The sequence below is a fragment of the Megascapheus bottae genome, chromosome 7 (genome assembly GCF_031878675.1).
Source record: "Megascapheus bottae isolate mThoBot1 chromosome 7, mThoBot2.hap1, whole genome shotgun sequence".
Classification (NCBI taxonomy): Eukaryota; Metazoa; Chordata; class Mammalia; order Rodentia; family Geomyidae; genus Megascapheus; species Megascapheus bottae.
In genome coordinates this window covers 40,013,986-40,035,012 of record NC_143515.1, presented here as the reverse complement: position 1 = coordinate 40,035,012, position 21,027 = coordinate 40,013,986, and the positions used below count along the sequence as shown (strand labels likewise).

Below are 21,027 nucleotides of genomic sequence, written 5' to 3'. Positions count from 1 at the left end.
CTGCACTGTCTGGTCTCTCTATCTGAAATTTCTTGCCCCCATATTACCTACCAGACTTGTTCTCTTCTTCAACTCTTTACTCAAATTATACATCATCTTATTAAGAAGTCTTTTTTGACTTTATAACTGCATCTTCCTCCCACTCCATTCTCAGATCTCTCACATTCCCTCTTATTCCTTTCTTTATTTCTGTTGTTTATATACATTTTTAATAGAAAAATTTTCAACGGACACAGAAGTAGAAAGAATGTAAGAGATCTCATATATCTCTCTGTACAAAATAAACAATTTTCCACAGAAGGCCAATCACATTTCATCTGTTTTCTCCAAGCCCAAAATTCAGACGACATATTCTAATTCATAATTCATTTTATATCTCTTCAAGGAAGAACTTTCTGAAAAACATACACACATACGCAATATATTATGACAATTAATTTTCATTAAATAACCCATATCCAAATTCAAACAATTTTCCACAAATGTCTTTTTACAGTTAGAATCTAAATTCCAGATATTACATTTGGTGGACATGCTTCTTAAGTCTCTCTCTTAAATCTTAAAAGTTTTTCCTTGCTCATTAGTTGCTGGCATTATTCTTTGAAGAAACTAGGTTATTTCTTCTTTAAGCATTTGCAGCTTTACAATTAAAGTCAGGGCCTCATGTATGCTAGACAAACACTACCACTAAACTACAACCCTAGCCACTTATTTTTTTATTGTTCCAGTTTTAGGATTAGAGTGTAAATAGCAGGAAGACACAGATATTAGCCTCATGTCAATATCTAAACCAGTGCAGGACATGTAAAAAGTATCCAATAAGTGCTGAATGAATATGTGACATTTATGCTCAAGTCTAGTGGCAAAAAATGCTAATCGTAGCACTCTTTCCTACTAAGTGGAAAAACAGAAATTCTAATAGTCTATACACAGTTCTCAGTAATCATAAAACAATCAGATTTATTATTAAAGGAAGCATATTGCTCTTCCTGCTTAATCATACTTCAAAAGTGAACTCTTCTTCCAAACAAAGTTGAAGGAACTTTGTATGGTAAATTTTAGCTGAAACTTGGTTTAGGGGAAAAGAAAACTGCAGCGAAATAACAAAACAAAAAATGAACAGCTAGGCACTGGTGACTCACACTTGAAATCCTAGCTACTCAAGATGCTGAGATCCCAGGATCATGGTTCAAAGCCAGCCCAGGAAGGGAAGTCCCTGAGGCTCTTATCTCCAACTAACTCCAAAGATCCTGAAGTGAAGCTGTGGCTTACAGTGGTAGAGCCTCAAGCCCCAAGACAACTCTCCCCCCACCAGCCAGAAAAAAAAGTAAACCTAGAACAAGAATGCACAACATGGTGGGAAACTGGGAATACTACATATTTTTAGAATTAGCAGCATCCCAAGAGGTTCACTATAAAATAAAATTCACAAGAAATGCTCTGGAAAGGAAGGAAACTACATGTGTATTGAATTAATTTTTAAATTACATTTATAAATGGTCAAGAGTAATTGGCACGATGACAAAAGTCAGGATTTTCCCATTTGTAAATGTGAGCAATATATTCTGTTTTCTGTACATGGAATTTTGAGGAAAACATACACACATATATTATGGGGTAATATGAGAGTATTATGTAGAACCCTATTTCTCTGAAATAGTTTTCAGTGGTATAACAAAACAAAAACTAAACCAAAACACGTTGTTCAATATTCTGAAAATAGAAAAAGGTCTTCTTAGGATCATTTTCAATTCACTTAACTACCTGATGGTCATTGCTGTTGTTGTGGCAGAATAAATTTATACTAGAGAGAAAATACAAGATTTGAGTGACTCTCAGATAATTTGGTGCTTCTTTTCCTTTTTAAATAGAAATAAGTAATCAGAGCTTATTTCTGAAATTAGAGAAATGCTGTTGGGGGTCGGGGGGGGGGGGGTATGCACAACTGTGATCCCAGCACTAGAAAGGCTGAGGTATAGGGACATGGAGTTGAAGGAAGGCCTGGGCTACATAGCAAGCAAGATCTTGTCTTAAAAAAAAATGCATATGTTTTGATTCTTATTTCCATTAAAAAAATGGAATTTCCCTGACATTCACACAAGCAATTGTGTGCCTTCTCTTTATTATAAACTCATTCAAGAATCACAAAAATTATTTGGAACATACAAAGTATAACATGTCTGGCAATTATTTTCAATCTCCAAAGGCAAAAATAAAGAAGTGATCTATATAAAATAACATTTTTTAAAAAGCTAATAACATGAGCCTGGGGTCTGGCCTACTGGTAGAGTGCTTGCCTATTTTGCATGAAGACCCTGGTTCAATTCCTTGGTACTACATAAATAGAAAAAGCTGGAAGTGGTGCTGTGGCCTAACTGGTAGAGTCTAATCTTGAAAAATCCCAACCACAGTGCTCAGGCCCTGACTTCAAACTCCAGAACTGGCCAAAAAAAAAAAAAAAAGAGGCTAATAGCAGAACATCATATCTAGACTTTGTGTGACCAATATTTCTTGTCTGGAGTTTCCCAACATTAATCTGGGGAAAATCTTTCTCTAGAATAAGTCAAATTTTAACTAATAAACTGCTCACTCTCACAAATGTAAAAACTAAAACTCCAGACACACAAATCCCTTGAAAGAATAACTTCTATTTACTTGTCATGTGTAACATATTTAGAAAATATCTGGGCAAGGTGGCTAAAAAAAAAATTCTGTAAACAGTAAGTGCTAAGTGGAATTCACTGCTATAATTTTATCTGTTTATAAATGCTGCCAGGAATCTTTAATATTAGACTCTTTAAAAGTACGTTCACCAATTTTCTTTCACTATTGATTTTCTTGTTTCTTTTCAATAGTTCTTGTATGTTTTATTTTCTTCAGCTAAATGACAGCAACTGGACTGTGATTTTCCCAAAGGAATTCCTAAAATCATCTCAGTGTTGTCATACATTGGTCAGTAGGAAATTTTAATATATACAGTTAAAATATATGTATGGCAATTTTTATAAACTGATTCAAGTGTTAGGTCTATCTTAATGTTTAATGGTACAATGTATGTGGCACATTAGGAAGACAGTTTTCAATTCTCTCTTTAGCTAATGTTTTTCCCAGATAAAGGTTCTATCTGAAAACATGAGCCATTCACAAAGCAGTATTATTATCTCTGCATTACCTCAGCTACTGGAAAACCACAATAAAGCATATTCTCAAATGACAGAAATCTTACAATTAACATTTTGATAACCCCAAAGAAAGCAGAAACTAAGTCAAATGGAAACATTCTTAGGTTTAACCTGGACACTTGCCTTATTAGTACTCACCTCAGTTTTCTGCCCTCCTCCTGCCCCCAGGATTCATTATTTGTTTTAAGGCATCCCAAAGAAATCTGAACAATTACAAAGCCAGGCTTCAGTAGCAACCTGTAACTTTTGCCTTCAGACTCCACGGTCTGAGTTCAAGGCACTGAGTAGTTTCCTTGAAGTACACATGACTCTGATAAATATAGTTGGTAAGTACTAAGAAATAAAATTCAACACAAACCTGACTGTAAGAGAAAACATCAATTTTCAGGAGCATAAAATCCTAAAATTTGCCGCAAGAGATTTCCAGCTTTTTTTTTTTCAAATCAATAAATATGATACTACTAACGAAGCTCATAAAAATCTAGGAGTTACTTCCCTTTTAAAAACTTAAAATTTATTAGCTAAGGAATCTGGATAACCACTTTTCAACACTCAAGCTTCCACACAATTCATATTCTCTTTTCCAACTGTTTGTGTTAAACCCAGGGTCTCTTAAATTACAAAAAGAGGTAGGTTAGAAGACTGAAGAAAAAGTAACAAAGCAATACATGTCTCACTTTCATTGTAATGAAACCACTAGAAAATAAAATCTGGGGACAGCTATACAATACAAAATTAAATTCAAGGGACTTTCATAAGTAAAAAGTATTCACTTTTGCTATAAGAAAAATCTGATAGAAATGAGGCTTGATTTAATTTTTTGGTACCTTCTAGTTTAGTACCCTAAAAAGTACCAGAAATAAATAAAATTACCCTTTAGAGGATTCTATTCTATTAGTTCTGAATAAAAAATAATTCATGTGCTGTATTTGCACAATCATGACGTTTTGGGAAAATATTTTTCTGCTGTGAAAAAAACGTATTATAAACTGAAATAGAACTGTAGAAACAGAACCTTCCCAAAATTCAAAGATTCAGATTCCCACTCCTATGTAAATTGAATAATCTCATTTTTTCCTCTGCATATTCAATGTAGAAGACAATGCTGTATCTGAAACAAAAGATCTCCTGGTATGAAAACAAAGTAACATTTTGAGGACTAAGAAGAAGTAAACAGCTTTTGTATCTAAACAAAATAGGTAACCTTTTAATATACTTAAACAAGTTTCAGTGCTTGTTCACAAACAACTCATTATAATGGGCTCAGTAATATTTTCTGGATAAACTGATAATCAAGGGATGGGAAGTGTTAATGCTCAAACCAAGGCACATTCTGTTGTGCATAGTGACTAAAACGTATTACATTTTGAAATGATCCAAAACTCTACCCCTCCACCCCAGCTCTCTTTCACGTATTAAATGCTTGCACGTATTAAATTTTTTTAAAGTAGGTAAGTTGAGTTGATGGTTTTCTGTATCTTCTCCACTCAGAACATTTTTCAGGAAGTCCTTTGAGGTTTTAAGAGCTAAACTCAAACACTGTGTGAAAAAAAGAACTATTGTTTGAACTACTCAACAATTACCCAGGCTTCTTTCGTACTTTGGTTCACCTGTGAGTAAAATGAGCATCTTTAACTTTTCCACGGGACATCGAAGAGCGAGTTATTACTCACCAACGCCTTCGGAGCCTCAAGACATCAGGCGCGGTAGATCAAGCATATCCATCAATTAACACAGCTTTCTGGACCTCAGTTTACCTACTTACGGAAACGGGTATGTATGTATGCAACTCGTTCTTCATGGGCCCGGTAGGTGAAATTTGTGTGTGTGTGTGTGTGTGTGTGTGTGTGTAGGTGTTTAATGCTGAGATCCAAAGATGAAAGGAAATAAAGAGACGCAGAGATGATGACAATAATCCTAGCAATAAAAAGAATGACTAACTTGGAAGTCCGCGTTATGTAAGGATGCAGAAAGAAGTTCCTAGATCCGCACGAACAAAAGGAAAGCCCACTCCCGGCCCCCTTTGTTTCCCTTTCACTTGGCTGGGCCTCCCCGCCACCCGCGCCGGCTCCGCTCCCCGCCCGCAGTCCAGCGCACGGGGCTCCTGGCCGCACGCCGCTCCGCCGCGGCGGGGGAGGGCGGGCGCGTCGCGCCGCTGACAAAGGCGCTTCCTTCAGCGAAGGCGCGGGATGCAGGCGCCGCAAACTCCGCTCCCGCCGCCTCCCCGGCTCGACGTCCCCGGCTCGACGTCGCGGAGGCGGGGGCGAGAGGACCCAGGAGCCCGACCGAACACAACGGTCGGCCGCGGAGAATGTCCCCGAGGAAGTTGCGCTCCCGCCGGGACCCCGGCCCCGCCGTGACCCCTCCCCGCAGCTCGCGGCGCCCCGCACACTCACCGGACAATTCCCGGCGGCCCGAATGCCAGCACGGCCACCCCCGAGATCCGGCGCGCGGGGGCCGAGTGTGAGTGCGCGGGCCACGCGAGCAGGCAGCCCCAGCGTTCGTCCGGCCGCCGCCGCCGCCTTCCTTCCTCGCCAGCTGCTGTGCCTCCGCCAGGCGAAGTTGGCCGCGGAGTCGAACGCCAAAGAGCCGCTGGTGAGAAGACGAGGGGCCGGCTTTGTGGTGCGCTCCCGGAGGTTCTAGGCAGATCCAGCCGCGCTGCAAGGCTGCTACTGCTGTAACCGCCGCCGCCGCTGCTGCTGTCGCTGTTGCTGCTGCTGCTGGCGGAGGCGGCGGCGCCCCCCCTCCCCGACGGTCTCCCCGCCTCACACCGCCTCTGGGTCACTGACACACACTCGGAGGGAGGGGAGGAGACTAGCAGGAGGGCGGGACCAGTGGATGGGGACTCGGGCCGTTCGACCACAGGAGTCCGCGACGCCCCACCGCGAAGGCTCTTGGGAATTGTAGTTCTTCGACGGTGTGGTGGAAAAGGGATACATTGTTGTGGAGGATCAAATCGCATCCTCTGCACTGCGCATGCTCTGAGGGATGTCATGGAGGGGGGTGTTCCGTTGCCATGGTCACTAACTCTCCTAGCGAATGTGTTCCGTACTGCTGTTGACTAAACAAGGCGGTTCTTGTATCTAAGAGCTGTGGAGGATTCGGCCCCTGGCTAGTCCTTCCCGCTTCGTTCCACTCCCAACAACTAGCTTCACCTCTCCCAAGTGTTCAGGGAAATGTGACTTCCTCCGGACATTTCACCTGGTCTTGGTGCTTCATTTCCTACTCTTAAGTCCTAAAAGCACAAATACCCTTTTCTCTAGACTTAAGCGAATCCTTTCTTAGTTCAGATTTCCTTATTCAAGACATTGAAATCTGGTTGCTTCCAGTAATGTAGTTTATGGAATTGTTAGGAACATCATCAACCGAATCTCATGATTTCTTTGCTCATTTAGTCACATCCAACTAGCTAACCAGCAAAGGTAACATTCACATTTACTTGATCAGTATAAAATGACCTAGTTTGGTTCATCTTAAGACTCACCATTTTTAGGAGACACAAATTTCACAAAATTCAAAAGACGAGTAGAGAGTTTTAAATCGCTTAATATGTGTATGTATTGGCCAACTTTCATTAGGCAATGAATGTAAAACCTGAACCAAGGTATGAGAGTATGTCGTTGATCTGGTCAGCTAAGTCCACACCCATTCTGGGCATTCAGGAATGCATAGGTGGTAATGAGAAGGGCAGAGAAAGCTGGGACTCATTATTGACTCTTCAGAGGATTTGAGATAAAGCTCTTTGATTTCTCTTCTCAGTTTACCTAGAAGCCAACACTCAGGAAGAAAAGGGTTAATGCCCAGGAATCAGACACACAGAAGAGAGTCAGGGTTTCCAGAGAGTCCTAGAAGCTGAAATTCTGCTGCCTACAGACCACATAATTATTTGCTTATTGGAAAAACATGAACTGAGTGTTTGCTATGTACCAGGCACTTAGGCCTTAGAAATAGAGATAAAAAATGTAAATGAAACATACCTTTTTTTTTTTTCAAAATGGTTACTCTACAAAAGAGGTGAAGAGATTCTGTGTGGCAAGTACTATAATAGGAAAAGTGCATGCTACTCCAGTCTCTGGAAAGGCCAGGAAAGGCTTTAGATCTCATTTGAATTTGAAGATCACTAGGACTTTGTATATTTTAGTGAAGAAAGGAAGACAAAGATGTGAGTGAGAACACTGTAAAGTGGGGAGAACAGCAAGTGCAGTATCTTTTCCCAGAAGCCTCACTGGGTCACATGTCTATACATAAACTAAAAATCGTGGCCAGTAGATGGCATGAAGCTAATTACCTCCAGATGATGACACTGACCCACTCCTCAACATAAAGGAGGGGTGGACACAATTTCTTAAATATATTTATGTTTCTCCATTTAAGGTATTGTTTTAGAATGCCATTTTATTTTCACTACAGACTTATTAGCTATATCTGTTATTTTTTGTGGTTAATGTTTAAAAGTACTGGCATTTGAGCTCAGAGCCTGATGCTTCTTAGGTAGGTGCTCTGCTACTTGAGCCAGGGTTCTAGACCTTGTTTGCATTATTTTTAAAGGATGTTTTAACATTTCTGTAGTTCAGTTCTGCTGGAGACATTGTCTAAGCTTTTGTTTTCTTTAGCCTTCATTTTTGAAAAATACTTTGTCTAAATATAGGATTCTACATGACAGATTTTTTTCAGCCCTAAAAATATTTTTTTATTGTATTCTGTCTTGAAGAATTTTTATTGGAAGTCTACTAAATTCTTATTTTGTTCCTGTCTACATAATACATCTTGTCCCTCTGGCTCCTTTTGGCATTTTCTTTTTATTATTGCTTTCAAAAGTTTCAGTCCATAATCAATTATCCTCATTGTCTTTGGGCCTATGAAGAGGCAGCACATCACGAAGCAGAACATGTGGGGATGAGAGCAGAACCACTCATTTCATGTCCAGGAAGCAAAGAAAGAAGCAGGAAGGGCTGGAGTCCACTGCCCTCTTCAATGACATACTCTCAATCACCTAAACTAGGACTCTCTTAAATGTCCCTCCATTTCCTGCTTGCTTGGAAAGCAAGCCTTTGTACATGGACCTTTGATAAACACTTAAGGTGCAGTACTTTTCTCTAGAACAACATTCAATAAATATAATTTGTTGGTAAATGATGCAGAGGAAATTGGATATACCTATCTTTGTATGTATGTATGTATATAACTTGGAGAAACTATTGCAAACACTTTTCTTCTTTCATGGCAAATGTTTCCTCTGCTGCAAATGAACATAACTGTTCTGGTTCAGTCCAAAATGTTCATAGTTTATACTGCAAAAGATTATATCCTTTTAGTTTGTCTACTGAAGGCTGGTCGTTTTACTGAAAGTTCCAGGCAGACTTCTTTTTTTAGGATCAGAAAAACCTAGGGTACATATTGAACTCTTGATGAGATTCTTGGATTTGCGATCAATAAGATTGTGTGTGTGTGTGTGTGTGTGTGTGTGTTCATTTTAATATTCACATTCTTCATAGATAAGCTCTCCTAGGTCCTACCTTTCACATTCTTCTGAAAATAAAATTATTCTCTTCTAATCTCCTTGGTCTCCAAATAGCTCATAGTCAGCATAGACCGGGTTCCTATTTTAAACCTGTGAATGGCATACAATTTGAAGGCCTGGGCTTTCACTCAAAAGATTTGTAGGCCCCAAATGCTGGCTCTGACATTTTAGTTATATTTGGGAAATGTCAAAGACAAGAAAGTAAGATTTTAATGTTTTAAAGGAATATGCTTGAACACCAAAGAATAGCCTCACACATATGTATGCAGTTATTTTAGAACATCAAAAAATACTGTGAGAGGGGAGGGGATGGGGGAGGGAAATGAGGACAAAAACATAAGAAGGGATATCAATGAGTGAGAAGTAATGCACCCTCTATCTGTCGAATATAACTGTAATCCCTCTATACAATGAAATAAAAAATACTGTGAAAGGAGATAAATGGAAAGCAGATAAGGTTTAGATTGTGTTTCCATCCCTAAAACTGGTTTATTTGCTTATGGACTAATTGCATATATTTTTGCATCTCAGATTTTATTCTTTCATCAAGTAGCTCTTGGACCATATCCAACGATTTCAGGCTATGAATATGGAAATTATTCACTTATTATCAAGTGAATAGATAAAGTACAATAAAGTTTTATAGGCATTTTCTTAGAAATACATTATGGGAGAAAGAATGCATATAAAGAAAAGAAACTCAGTTTTGTGTGAAAATGCAAGTCAACCAATCAGTTGAGAAAGGAGGTAGTGATTGAGCTGAATCCTGAAAAACAGGTGCTAGCCAGATGAACAAGAATGTTTTCTCATAGCCTGTGATGTCAAAAGTGTGGCCGGAGTTTGGCCTAGTGGTAGAGCACTTGCCTAGCATGCCCAGAGACTGGGGTTCAATTCCTTGGTACCACACACATAGAAAAAAGCTGGAAATGGTGCTGTGGCTCCAGTGGTAGAGCTCTAGCCTTGAGAAAGCTCAAAGTCAGTGCTCAGGTGCCGAGTTCAAGCCCCATGACCCACAAAAAAGAAAAGAAAAGAAAAGTGACGTGGGAAAGTTTCTAAGAGCACTGAAGTCATTGTATGGTGTGCCATGTCATGCCTAGGAGTTTGGCAATGAGGATCTATTGAAGTATGATACAAAGTGATGTGTGATCTAAAATCAAAATTGTTTTTGACTAGAGTGGCTAGCTAAGAGAATATGCAATAATGCAGATGAGATTTGGTGGAAAACCAACAGAACTTTTTTTTTTTTGCCAGTCCTGGGCTTAAGCTCAGGGCCTGAGCACTGTCCTTGGACTTTCTCTAGAGCTCTACCACTTGAGCCTCAGCACCACTTCCATCTTTTTCTATGTATGTGGTACTGAGGAATTGAACCTGGGACTTCGTGCATGCTAGGCAAGCACTCTACCACTAGGCCAAGCTCCAGGCACCACCATCAGAATTTTTAGATCTGTGTGTCCACATGGTCACCAAACTTTATTATTTTCTGTTGCTATCATCTTAAGCTACTTAAATGAATGTATACTATCACATCATGGTTTGTATTGATATTTCTCTTAGGATTAAGGAAGCAAGCAGGGCAACTTTAATAAGAAAGCCTAAATACTGACCATTTGGAATTCCTGTCTCTGAACAGTCTAAAGTTAAATTTTTACCTTGTTTTCCTTTTGTAGTACTTAGGGTTTAGACTCAGTGTCTCACACTTGTTAGGCAGATGCTTTGCTACTTGAGTCACGTCCCAAGTCTTCTTTTGCTTCAGGTATTTTTGATAGAGTCTAAAGGTTTTGTTCAGGGCTAACCTTGAACTGAGATCCTCCTAATGTCTGATTTGCATGTAGTCAGGATTAAAGGTATCACCATGCCCACTCCCTATTTTTCTGTTGCTTTTTTTTCTTTATATGTTTTATTTACCAAATTTCTCTTTTTCTCTCTCCCCCCTCCTCTCTTCTTTCTCTCCCCCTTTCTCCTTCCCTCCCTCCCCCCTCTCTCTCTTCCTCCCTCTCTTTCTCTCCCTTCTCCCTCTCCTCCCTCCCTCTCCTCTCTCTCCCTCCCTCCAACCCTCTCCCTTCTCTCTCCTTTCTCTACCCCCTCCCCCCTCTTCCCCTCTCTCTTGCTCCTGAACTCAACAATTAGGGAATTTGGCATTTAGATTTCTCCCAAGAAAAATGATTTTCTTTAACTAGAGTTCAGGGTAGATAATAAATTGCTACTTGTTCAGTCTGATGGAACTTTTATAATTCCTTTTCACCAAGTCCAGTCATTAGCAGAAGTCCTGGTGCTAGCCCCTTCCCTGCAAGTTCACAGAAACTCTTGTCCATCCTGTAAACATGGAAGCCCCAGCCACCAGCCTTGCTACCTATATTCAGGTCACTGGCTTAATATCTTCCTCAGCTTACAGTTTTCCCTGTTAAGGGCACTCATTCTTCTCTTTCTTTTTCAACTTTGGTTATGTATTTCATTGTTATTTTTGTTACTATATTTGCACAGCATTTCTATATATAAATATTTATATATTTATATTTATTTTTATATATTATGTCAGCTCAGTCTGCCATGATGTATGAACCTGAGATTAATGTAGTACTTCCTGAATGCTAGGCAAACATTCTGCCACTTAGCTACACCCCCAGATCATGCAGAAACATCTGTTTTCTTCTTTTTTTTTTTTTTTTCTTTTGCCAGTCCTGGGCTTGAGCTCAGAGCCTGAGCACTGTCCTTAGACTTTTCTTAAGGCTAGAGCTCTACCACTTGAGCCTCAGCCCCACTTCTGGCTTTTTTGTATGTATGTGGTACTGAGGAATCGAGCCTCGGTCTTCATGCATGCTAGGCAAGCACTCTACCACTAGGCCAAACTCCCGGCCTTCTTTTTCATTCATTTTTGAAAACTATTTCAGATATTTTGCTTCAAGTACCTATTTTGTTCATTATCCAAAATATTTTTACTATTTCTGGAGTTATAATTTAGAAAGTTAACACATTGCCGGGGAATACTGGGGAGCTGTGGGGGCAGGCTAAGTGGGGTAGCAAACTACACTTATATTTGGTAAGTTAAAGGAATATAAATTTGTGTCATTCAGTTTAATTCTCCTTAATATCATCCATATAGCCTGATAGGTACCCACACAACCCCAATTTTTCCTTGTTAGTTTCTTTTAGTCTCTGTCACTTTAGTAATTAAAATAGCAAGTTGTTCCTTATATTAGGTTTGTTTGTGATCTCCTCATAGATCTCAGTTAGAGAAACCCTGGATTTTGGCATTTGAATTCTCCTGTTTGACCTCTGCTTCCCAAACTGCCACCACTTTAATATTTCTCAGATAGATTCCGCATGCAGTTGCAAATCATGCCTTAATCATCCAATGCCTCCTGCCTCCACAGTTACCTCTTAGAGATCAGTTGCTTCACCACTCCACCTCACTGTGTCACAGTAAAAAGCTCCCAGGTTCCCCACCGACCTGAGTCACCACACGCCTTCTCCTAGGGTTACCAGCCTCCCCTCCCCCGCCCCAGCCTCCTCTTCTACTCAGATAAAATCAGTATCATATTAGCATACAGGCAGTTTCATTTGCTAGACTTAGCTAGCCTGAGCTTTCTTGGTTGGTAGGAGACTTTTTTCTTCCCAAGGCAATATTCAAAGACCTTTTTATTGCAGAAAATTTCAACACGTACATACAGAATGAAAGAATATAGTCTCGAAGAACCTCATGATCTCATTCTCCAGTTTTCAGCAGTTGCAACTCCTAGTCATTCTAATTCATCTGTTGGATTATTTCCAAATGAAGTTTAGGTGCCATGTAATTTCAGCTGTATATTCACAGGTGACTCTTAAAAAGGAGATAACTTTTTTCAAAGATGAAGTTCAATACTACTATCATATTTAAATTAAAACCCTGAAAAATTTCTTGATATTCTCAAATATCCAGACAGGTTTCAATTGAAATCCAAATATACTTATTAATGTATTTACTTACCATCTTCATTCTAACACACACACACACACACAACCTTTGTATTATGGAAAATTTCAGTGACAATAAAGGGGATTCATAGTTAAGGTACATATTCTTCAAATGTCAGCAGAATAATCACCCGTCTCCACTCTGTGTGTGTGTGTGTGTGTGTGTGTGTGTATGTGTGTGTGTGTGTGTGTGTGTGTGTGTTCACTCATAAAAATTGTAAGTGAAACAGAGAAAATGGAGTCAAACAACCTAAGGACAAAAAGAAGAAAAGAAAAGATAATGCCATTTTTTTTTTTTTTTTTTTTTTGCCAGTCCTTGAGCTTAACCTCGGGGCCTGAGCACTGTCCCTGGGCTTTTTCAAGGCTAGAGCTCTACCACTGGAGCCACACCACCATTTCCTGCTTTTTCTATGTACGTGGTACCCATGAATCTAACCTATAAGTTTCATTAAAAAAATTAAACTTTCAGGGCCGGGAGTTTGGCCTAGTGGTTAAAGTGCTTGCCTAGCATGCATGAAGACCCGGGTTCGATTCCTCGGTACCACATACATAGAAAAAAGCTGGAAGTGGTGCTGAGGCTCAAGTGGTAGAGCTCTAGCCTTGAGAAAGACCAAGGACAGTGCTCAGGCCCTGAGCTCAAGCCCAGGACTGGCAAAAATAAAAAATAAAAAAATAAAAAAAATTAAGCTTTCAATTCATTTCAGTACATTTGATCATTTTCTTCTTCAGGCTACAGAAGAAGAGGCTAGAAGTAAATACACATGTCTTTCCGAACCTTGTAGATCTTAACATTGTGTGTTTACTCTGAGTATGGAATAATAACTTGAATAGCTGACATAAACATTTGAGGTAGTTATTATGATTCTCCTCATTTACATCTGAGTATACTGAGCCAGACAGAGATGAAATAATTTGTCTAAAATCACACAATAGAAAGTGGTACCATCAAGCTGGATGCTGGCGGCTCATATCTATAATCCTACCTACTCAGGAGGTTGAGATATGCAGATTGGGATTTCAAGGCAGCCTGGAAGACAAATTCAAGATGCTCTTTTCTCTAGGTAACTAACAAAAAGCAGGAAGTAGTGGTAGGTTTCAAGTGGTAGGAGGCTATAGCCATGAGCAAAAAGCTGAGTTAGAGTACTAGGCCCTGATTTCAAGTCTTGGAATTGGGAGAGAGAGAGGAGAGAGAGAAAGAGAGAGAGAGGGAGAGAAAGAGAGAGAGAGAGGAATAGAGAGAGAGGGAGAGGGAGAGGGAGAGAGATATTCAAATAGTGTTTTCCTGGAGCACACACTTTCAGGGAACGCTGTGGATACAGTGGTAACAGAAGAGATTCAAGTTGTACAGCTCCTGCCTAGCAAGTGCAAACTAGTAAGTTCAAACTGCCAATAAATAAATAGAATTAGTTCAATAATTTTTTGTTAAATTGCACAATCAATAAATAAAGCATCTACAGATGTGATTCAAGCTTTCTTTCCTCCCCTGTGCCTTATTCTTCATTAGAAACCACAAATAGGAAACTTTAAAATCAGTCCACTCCATAAATAAGGCAAGAGGCCTGAACACAACACACCAGACTCTGAGGGATTTGGTGAATGCAGAGATTGTTCAATGAAAAAAAAAAAACTGCACAATAATGAATGCATAGTTAAGCCCCCAGCTCAGTACCATGAAACAGTCACATTGTGCTGACCACTCTCTGTTTAAGAAAGTAGAGGTATGTGCCGCATATTAAGAAGTAAAAGAATAGATCTGGTTAAAATTAACCTAATCTGTGGATTTGAAGGAATGAGCTAAAAGCACCTAGAAAATTCTCTTACACAGAATACCTCTTTCCTAATAAAAGTTTTCTATACTGGAAACCAATTCAAATCAATACACTAAATAAAGCCTAATAATATTTTGTGTCCCAAGCCCCACCCAAAATAGTTCTCACACTTTAATAACAATAAATGTCATATGTAAGTATTGAATCCTACAGTTTTTAAAAATATTTTTCAAGATTATAAAAATTCAAAATTTGCCAGAAATTCAAACTATTAGAAAAATAAAATAATTGGATATTCCCTCATACTATAATTCTGTGAAAAAGAAAGAGTCATAGATCTTCTTATCTGTGTGTATATGTTCTAGAAGTCAGGGCCTATGTACTTGTCGCTTAGCTCTTTGCTTAAGGGTAGCACTCTACCACTTGAGCCAGAGCTCCACTTCTGGCTTTTTAGTAGTTAATTAGAGATAAGAATCTTGCAGATTTTTCCCCCCTAGGAAGAGCTTCAAACCGGGATCCTCAAATCTCAATCTCTTAAGTAATTAGGATTACAGGTATGAACCACAGCTCAGATATTCTTTTTAAAAAGCTTTGGGATTAAATTCAAAGATTCAGGAGTATGTCAACAAAAGATACACTTAAAAGTAGAATGTACTTGGCATAATTGCTCTACTTCTTACACTTTTCCATCTTTACTACTACAGTGCTGATTAGTCTCATGATGATAATCTTGATCTGACCTCTGAATGATAGAAAGACAAAATGATAAACTTCAATGCAACTTAGTGTATGATGCATTTGATTTCTATTTTCAAAAAAGTAGTCAACTATTGCTTGTCTAGGTATGCAAATACATATTAGAAAACATTGTTCTTCCTGGGAAACTTGAAAAAATATTTTTCATATATAGTTCATTACTTTCATAGGCATGCATGTTTTTTGTTTTTTCAGGGTTTTTTTTTTTTTTTTTTTTTTGGCCAATCCTGGGCTTGAGCTCAGGGCCTGAGCACTGTCCTTGGGCTTTCTCAAGGCTAGAGCTCTACCACTTGAGCCTGAGCACCATTTCCAGCTTTTTTTCTATGTATGTGGTACTGAGGAATCAAATCTGGTCTTCGTGCATGCTAGGCAAGTATTCTACCAATAGGCCAAACTCCCAGCTCCCATGCATCTTTTATTTATTTTTATTTTTTAATATTTTTTATTGTAATTAATAGAAGGATTACATGATATTTGCCAGATAAATGGTGCCTTAAGCATCTTTTATTTTTAAGTCCCCTATTCTGCTTAGAAGTTTGATGTATTTTAATGAATAATTTAATTTAAAATAGCATTCTAAGTTGTTAGTGATTATAAAAAGATAATACTTAAAAATGTCATTTGTTGCTGAATAGTTTTAACTTTTTTTTTTGGTTAGTCGTGGGACTTGAACTCAGGGTGTCAGCCCAGTGCCTCAGCTTCTCAGCTTTTTTTTTTTGAACTGTTTATTTATTTTTTTATTGCCAGGGTAACGTACAGAGGGATTACAGTTACATTTGTCAGGTAGTAGGTGCATTGCTTCTCACACATTGATATTCCTTCTCATGTTTTTGTCCCCATTTCCCTCCCCTCACTCCCTACCAAAGTTCTTTTAAAGTCCCTTGTTCTGCTTAGAAGTTTGATGTATTTTACGAATAATGTAACTTTACAATAGCATTTTAAGTTGTTAGTGATTATAAACAGATAATATATAAAAATGTCATTTGTTGCTGAATAGTTTTAACATTTTAACAGGGCTCCAGGAACTTTGTGGAGAAAACAATAACTAATTTTTTTTGGTTGGTCGTGGGGCTTGAGCTCAGGGTGTCCGCCCAGTCCCTCAGCTTTTTTTTTCTTTTTTTTTTTTTTGCTCAAAGCTGCCATTCTACGGCTTTGAGCCACATCTCCACTTCTGGTTTTCTGATGGTTGAGTAAAGATGAGATTCTCATGGACTTTCCTGCCAGGGCTGCCTTTAAACTGTGACTCTCAGATCTTAGCCTCCTGAATAGCTAGGATTACAGGTATGTGCCACTGGTGCTAAGCTGAATTACTTAATTTTAATGAACCTAAAATACGTGCCCTCTAAAGTGGTACCACATGTCATTGACAAAAGTATGAGGCATGGGGCCGGAAGTTTGGCCTAGTGGTAGAGTGCTTGCCTAGCATGCATGAAGACCTGGGTTCGATTCCTCGGTACCACATACATAGAAAAAAGCCGGAAGTGGTGCTGAGTCTCAAGTGATAGAGAGCTAGCCTTGAGAAAGTCCAAGGACAGTGCTCAAGCCCAGGACTGGCAAAAAAAAAAAAAAAAAAAAAAAAAAAAAGTATGAGGCATGAGGCCTTAGTTCTTCTGGTCAAGACCTTTTATTAGTTGCAATGGAATTAAAAAATAAAAGAATATTGAAGCTGGGCACTGGTGGCTCACACCAGTGATACCTAGAGAATCATCATTCAAAGCTAGCTTGAACTGAAGACATCCTTGAAACTCCATCTCCAAAATAAAATCAGCAAGAGGCAGAACTAGAGGCCAAGTTTGAGGCCAGTCTTTGTTTTTAAATCCTGTCTCAAAACAAAATAAAAACATAAAAGACAAGGGTGTGGGCATAGCTTAAATGGTATAGTATTTGAGTGTGAGATCCTGAATTCAGCCCACAGAATAAAGACAAGATAATTAATGAGAATTATGTAAAAAAAAAACCTCCACAAAGGAGTTCATAGTTCATATAAAGTATGATAGAAAGCAAAACATTATTTCCTTCAAATGTATTTATATGATAAATACAGGATGTATAGCTACAATGACTTGTTTTCATTATTTTTCCAAGACAGTTTCAGTTTTAAAACTCATTTGAAACTACAAACTATTCATTTGGATTTTTGTCTTGAAGTGTTTGGACACTGTAGAGGGTCATATTCTGATATTTTTAGGAAAATATTTTTTATGCTTTGATTTCAAATGATTTTAGCATTATCAGAACATTTCTAAAGATGTGTTAGAATCTTAGAGTACTTAGTAACTTAGATGTGGATCCTCCAGTTTGCTTCAGAAATATTACAAAATATGATTTAGGCATACAGCAAAAAGAGATCTAGTCGAGAGGCTTTATTGTGCCAGAAATATTCTGACAAATTTTCCAGCCTAAGTCTTCATATAGCCCATATATACTGACTAATACTTGAGTTTGAAAAATCTATTATCTATTACAAGAATAGTTTATATTTTCTTTAAAAATGATATGATGATGATGATGATGATCATGTGGATGTACAAAAAGGTTACAGTTCCATATGTATGAGTTCCTTATGTATGAGTGCAAAGATTCTTGGTCCATGTCACCTCATTCTTTGTTCTCCCCATTAATTATATTTTAGAATTATTTTAGATATTAATTATATTTAAATATATATTAATTATATTTTAGAATGAATTTTAGAATGATTCAATATTGAATTGATAGGATAGGCCTTGTCAAAACAATCGAATAATTGGCCTAGAATATAACTCTGCACACCTAGATGGAGTGCAGACAGTGGATTCTTTTAGAGAACATAATGTCTTGTTTTCTTCCCCTTCAAAGGAAAGGAAGCATTTTGGCAGTCACAGTATAAAAACAGGAGACATACAAATGTTGAAAGGAAACTTTGTCTTCACTTGCTTGACATCTTCTCAGAAATGCCCATTTAATTTCCTCTCATTTTTCTCTTTCCAGTTTTTAATTTGTTTGTGTCTTTTAGATCTCAGAAAATAATGTAGTCTTTTTTTTAATGGCCTATGTTTCTAATATCCTAATGTCTATGCTTTGGATACAAATAGGTGGCTTCTGAAATATAATTGCTCATGTGTCATGCTTATTTATATTTCTTTTGTGATGATTGTGGTATAGTTCTTACATATTAAATCAAAGTTTAAATGTACCTATTCTCTGAGATTAATGTATACAATTACATAGAAATCTGTATATTAATGTAATCATTATTGCCTTACACTGTGACCCTGAAGATTCTTTTTCTTTTTTATTAAAGAATGTATTAACATTGATTTTTACATCATATTTTAAATGACAAGTTTAACAAACAAGTGTTCAAGGAGGGAATCTCTATTTACAAACATTGGGACTTAGTATTTAGAATTTAATCAAAATTAGGCTAAGGGTTTGTATGTCCTAGAAACATATTAATTTATGAAATAAAACATGTCTATAGAGTCATAGGTTTTTAAGTCTATATAGTTATGTTTATATTTCCATTACCATGTCCATAGCTTTGGGTATGCAGTTATTGAGTCCTCGTTCTTGTACTCTTTGGATTTAATAGCCACATATTAAGGATACCATGCACCTTTTGTTCCTTAGGTCTGGCTTGTCTCACTCAACATGATTCGCTCTAGATTCATCCACTTCCCTGTGAATGCCATTATTTTCTCTTGTCTGTTGGCTATGTAGAATTCCATTGTATATTTATACCATATTTTCTGTATCCATTCATCTGGAGTAGGGCATCTGGATTGTTTCCATCACTTGGCTATTGTGAATAGTGCAGAGATGAACATAGCTCAGCAGGTGTCCTTATAATATCTTGGGTCATGATGTTCAGGATAGATGCCCAGAAGTGGTATGGCGGGATCGTAGGGAAGGTCAATTTTCAGTTCTTTAAGAAACCTCCACACTGCTTTCCAGAGTGGCTGAACTAGTCTACATTCCCACCAGCAGTGTAGTAGGGTTCCTTTTTCTCCACAACCCCACCAGCAACTGTCATTGTCTGAGTTCAAAATCTTGGCCATTCTTGTTGGGGTAAGGTGGTTGAAGATTATTTTTCTTTAGTAATAGTATCTTGCAATGTGTACCAAATAGAAGAGCCCGTACGACTGTCTCTATGTTTGAGTAGAGTGGGTCTAAAGGTTGCCATAGAAAACTCCAAAGTCAGGTCATGCCAGGGCACTGGAAATGAGAGAACATTCCTGTTTGCATCTGATTTCCTGGTCCTGTAACTTTATATAACTAAGAAATGATGCAAATTCACATAATCGTGGCTAATAGCCAGGACTTCCTCGAGCACCAGAGACAGACATGCAGGCAGACAGACAAAGCACTCTCTCGAATAGTTCTATCAAGGATTCCTATCTATACTCCATAAACTTTTATGATTAAACAGGCAAAATACATAGGGCAGTCTTCTAATGTACATGATCATAGTTTGCAGAGACCAACTAGACATCTAAAATATATAAATTACAGATGGTGCTCTAAAAAGAATATCCTCCCCTATTTTTCCACTCTGGAGAAAAAGATTATTTTTTTATTTAACTACTTTTCCTCTGTGACTCAAGGGAACCTATGATCTGAATATATTTTTCTTGAGGTATTTTAAAGAACATATAAGAGCAAAATAATAAATTTAAATTTAATTAGAGAAATATTGAGTACAACTTTAGATATAGTCTCTTGAAATGTAATCGTGGTATTCAAAAGTTCATACATATTTCCCCTTATTAAATAAAATATTCAAATCTAATTGGAAAATAAAAATTTACATACTGAAACATCGTTCCAACTATTTGTTGTACTATGTTATAATTGAGCAGTCTAATCTGTGATTTGTGTGGCTCATTTTCACTCAGCTGTTTGGAAGTCACAGTAAACTAGATATTGATTTTTAAACTTAAAAGAAACCATTAATGGTTTCCTAAGTTTTCCCAAATAAAGTGAACCAACTGGGCAGAGTAAGGCTTTTGGCCATTCTTTACAGTCACTATTCATGTTTCTATCATGTCATCCACTGCCTTTCCTTCAATGTTCATCAGGATGAGATATAGAAGCAGCTCACAGGCTTCTATTTTCCCATCACTTTATTGCATTTAACTAACAGTACTGTTTCTCTTAGCTATAAAGTTGGTCGCTCCCTCTCTATGTGCTTTCCTAAAAATACCCTCCTTGACCTTCCTTTTTCTGAATAATTATCCTGAAATAGAGAGGTCAGGTCTGGCCAGTGCCATATTGGCCACATGGTAGATGGCAGTGTCTTCATGGAAGGGAAGGGAAAGCCTTCCTTCCCAGGTGATGGGTGTGTCTGAACCCCCTGGAGGCAAGGTTACTAAACTTGTCAGTTCAGTGCTTGGGACTGGGAGTTTCCTGTGACCTTGTCCTCTGCCCTGACCCTATTTAGGCTGGGTAGAGCAAATGCCATGCCCTATGTTCCTGTCCTGTCTCCTGTCTTCTGGCTGATCTCTGATCACCATGGTATCCCAATTCAGGTATCCATTGGAGCTGAGTTGGTTTATTGATGTTGTTTTTGTTCTTTCTTTCCTCTCTTGCCCTTTATAGCACAGTTCCCAAATATGTTAAACGTTTGTGGACTTTCAGGCCAGGCTAGCACTCTACCACTTGATTCACACTGTCACTTCTGGCTTTTTCTGTTTCTGTGATACTGAGGAATCAAACTCAGGGCTTCATGCATGCTTGGCAAGCATTCTACCACTAAGCCACATTCCCAGACTTTATCCCACTTCTCTTTGTTTGTTTTTCATGCTTTTGTTTTCTTTCTCTCTTTATATTACAGTAAATTAGCTGTAACACATATCCTGATGTTTGA

At 38.2% G+C, this 21,027-nt stretch overlaps 1 protein-coding gene across 3 annotated transcripts in view; it reads right to left on the bottom strand.

Moving 5' to 3' along the window:
- The window catches only part of Peli1 (pellino E3 ubiquitin protein ligase 1), a 196,454-nt gene that overhangs the window by 46,185 nt on the left and 129,242 nt on the right, over window positions 1-21,027 (bottom strand). The window contains exon 1 of one of the 3 annotated variants that reach the window (XM_090336818.1): window positions 5,579-5,660. The exons of 1 other annotated variant lie outside the window; for it this stretch is intronic. The gene's annotated coding sequence lies outside the window, so the exon portion shown is untranslated. Of the gene's footprint in view, window positions 1-4,855; window positions 5,115-5,578; window positions 5,661-21,027 lie in introns of those variants that run through there. One more of the 3 variants, XM_090336820.1, reaches the window with a different exon arrangement.